Consider the following 3,411-nt stretch of genomic DNA (forward strand, 5'->3'; position numbering starts at 1 on the left):
TCATTCAGTAGAAGCAACACACATAACGAGGACATCAGCGCAGTTCACATCTTGAGGGGAATTCTCTGCTTATTGAGCCCCTTCTTCCAGTTTGCATGTGACAAAATTTAATGAACATTTTCCTTTCTCTTTTACAGCCTTCAGTGAATTCCCATGTAATTTTACATTCAAATCTAGACCATATGAGCGTGCATAAAAAAACTTATGTGGTTGTGCATCTGGTCATCCAATGTGTATGTTATTTTAAAAAGATAGCTAGCAAGAGAGAGAGAGAGATATGTGCTTGTTTGGCGTCCTTGACAACCGTATGCAATTAAGGGCGGGGAGGTCTCTGGAACAACCAAATGCAATCAAGGGCAAGGAGGTCTCAGAACACACACCGACAGTTGTGCCTGGGCAGGTCAGGCAAACTAAAATGTAAAGGAAAGCTTCTGCCTGAATATGATGCTGGCAACGAAGTTGACCAGATGCATCAGAAGGTCATAGTCGGCAATGGAGAAGAGCACGATAGCGGATCTTAGCCTTCTCAAGGCGTCATGAGGCTGGATCACAAAATCTTTACCACCAAAATTAAATGTAGCAACAAAAAAAGTTACTGTCTTCCCCGTGAGGAAACATTGGTTCAGCAAGAAGGAAAGAGCACAGAGAGCAGTTCAAAATCATGCATATGAATAGGAAAATTGCAGAGCCAGCATTAAACCTATATTTCTAGGAACGTGATTAAAAATTGGAAGAACAATACCAATATTTGGACTTTCCCAATTTAACTTGAGGGGTGAAACTTTCCAAGTTTGGATACCCAAAATTATTAGAAACTAAATCAATAAAATGGTCGAGCTAAAAGACATCACCTTTGACAAGTCCCCACATTTAAGGCAGCCTACGGTTGTGCTTGAATTCGAGCAGGTGATGGGCGGCAGCCGCGTTTGCAGCCCATTGTTGCTCACCTCCATGCAAGAACCAAGAACCAAAACTTCTGTACATAGTACATACTCATTACTTGGTACATATCCTGTGTCATTATAAAACTTGGTAGAGTTTAGTAATACTTGGATGGAAAAACCAAATGCTCTGCAAGCATACAACTGAAGTAGAATACCTTATCAGACATGACTCTCTTTCTATGTTGCTGGTAAGTTGTAACAGTAATACAGTAGCCAAAAGTCAACTCAATCAAGATAATATGTATGCTCCCCTCAGGAATACAACCTTGACTCCTAGAAAAAGAAGAAACAACAGTGCCGCCAGGGACGAATAAGAGGGATTCAAGCCTGTTCCACCAGGGAGTAGTACCGACCACACCGTACAGAAAGATGTCCACCATGTCTGGACATCCATGTCGGTTGAGCCGAGGACAGAGCCACGGCTGCGCCGGCGACACCATCCGGAAATGTACCGACTATGTGTTCTATTATTAATCTAAAAAAAGACGATGTCTTCTATTCTTTGCCTCCACTCAACTTTGCCTCGCGCCATGCAATGATCCACATAGTAATAAGGGTACCCTACTAAGAACCTGCTAACCAATGGGTCCGTTTTTGCCATAAATTTTTTCTCCGAACTCATTTGATCCCAACTCCCAGACAACAGGAACACATATGGACCTAAAGTTGTCACCTTAATATGTAAGGTAATTGGCTCAAGCGTGAGGAAGCATTATCAGATCCATATATAACAGAACTGTACGTGCAAAAGAAGTAATACATGGTGTATGCATCCCACAATAACTTAAATTGAATGAACAACTAATAAGGTCTTTCTAACAGAATTGATAGCTTATGGAAGAATAGTCAAGGAAGATAAATACAATTTCTAACTTAAACCATAATAACAAACTATCAAGTCTCTCTTCACAGATTTGAAAGCGTTATGGAAGTAATCAGGAAGATAAATGCAATGTCTAATGGGGGTAAACTATATGCAATGTTGAACTGGAAGTTAAATGTTTTGGTTGCAACTGAACTCAGGACCTATCTTCTTGTTAGAAATTTGTGATGTGAGCAAACCATGCACACGATACAGTAATTTAGGATTTAGATCAGAGGTTGTTGTAGAATCTAATCATTTAATAGGAAAATATTTTCACTCGAGATTCCATAAACAATTTGACATCAAAATCTTTTAAGAACTACATTTCTAGCTATACAATCGAGAAATTACCAATTCTTAAGACCCTTGAACCCAATAAAGTTTTGTAACAAGGATGGTCTAATAACAGCTAGATCACCACCATCTCTGAAATTTCGTCAAGCATGTGATGATGGAGCAAAGCGAGTTATACCTGCATAGTGCCTGACTGAAGCGACTCGGTCTGAGATTTCATAGCCATTACCATGGCAAGGGTGCATGGCCTCACCATGAGCGAGAGAGGGCAACAAAGCCATTCTGGCTCAAATAGGATGAAGGCGTGAGTGGTAGGAGAAGCATATACCCCTGGCCGTTGTGTGGCCACCTATGTACATGCAAATACAATACATAAAATTATTGGAATTGCAAGCTGAATAGAAAATTCAATTAGAATTCCATGTCTACATAAAACCCCAATTTACATCAGATTAAGAAACCTTATTTTTACCAAAAATAATAAACACAAGCGCTAGATCAATAGTTATATATACCTAAATAACATTTACATATGCACATGAACTGATCCACACGAACAGAGTCAAACAAAGGGTTGAATCAAGAATCTCGCCATGGTCGGAGCAGAGGAGGGAGGTACGTGTGGCGAAGCTTATGGCTATGGCGAAGAGGAGGGGCGGCGCACTCGTGGGCAAAGCTGGGTGGGTCGCGGAGCCTGGGAGTGGCCAGATGAAGGAGGGATTGTCGGCGGCGAGATCGGTGGGGAGCGGCGGCGGCGTCCAGGTCGGGGAATCGAGGTCGAGAGTCGGCTCTTTTTTGAAAGAAAAACAACGAACCGAGGCGGCGTGCAGGCAGGATTCGTGGCATCTATGCCATACACCGAGGCAGAGGAGATGTGCCCGTCTCTGTTCTTTTTTTTTTTTGAGCTATAGTCTATTTTTTTTTGTCAGCAGTGCGCTGCAGGCCCAAACTATCGAAACGTTTTTAGGGTCAGTTTGGTTGGTACCCTGGGTGTGTTGTGCCTGGAATCTTTTGCTGCCTGGCCTTGGCCTGGAAAGTTGGAGTTTTCGGCCTGCACAGGCTAGCCTGGCATCGGAGTGTTTGGTTTTCACCCTGGGCCTGGAGCTTTGTCCTTTAGGATTAGAACTAGCGCATATGCCCGTGTTGCAACGGGAGATATTTATTACGACAAGCAACGCGAGAAAAATAATATGTCCACCAAAAATAGTCTCCGTAACGGTGGCCGACAGAGCTAGGAGCCGCGATCTTGTCGTGGGTCATGTTTGGCCGACGAGATCCTGATAGTGGTGGGGTTGGTCGGCGTCTCCT

The 3,411-nt window shown here is 42.9% G+C and overlaps 1 long non-coding RNA gene across 5 annotated transcripts in view; it reads right to left on the reverse strand.

Moving 5' to 3' along the window:
• Window positions 1-2,920, reverse strand: part of LOC119366675 — a 9,696-nt gene extending 6,776 nt beyond the window's left edge. For 2 of the 5 annotated variants that reach the window (XR_005176081.1, XR_005176083.1), the window contains exons 1-2: window positions 2,619-2,920; window positions 852-2,452 (exon numbers count right to left, since the gene is read on the reverse strand). This is a non-coding gene — a long non-coding RNA (uncharacterized LOC119366675). The remainder of the gene's footprint in view (window positions 1-851; window positions 2,453-2,618) is intronic. The other 3 variants (XR_005176084.1, XR_005176082.1, XR_005176085.1) reach the window with 3 other exon arrangements.
• Window positions 2,921-3,411: the final 491 nt, after the last annotated feature.

Source organism: Triticum dicoccoides, chromosome 1A (genome assembly GCF_002162155.2).
Source record: "Triticum dicoccoides isolate Atlit2015 ecotype Zavitan chromosome 1A, WEW_v2.0, whole genome shotgun sequence".
In the NCBI taxonomy this organism is placed as follows: domain Eukaryota; kingdom Viridiplantae; phylum Streptophyta; class Magnoliopsida; order Poales; family Poaceae; genus Triticum; species Triticum dicoccoides.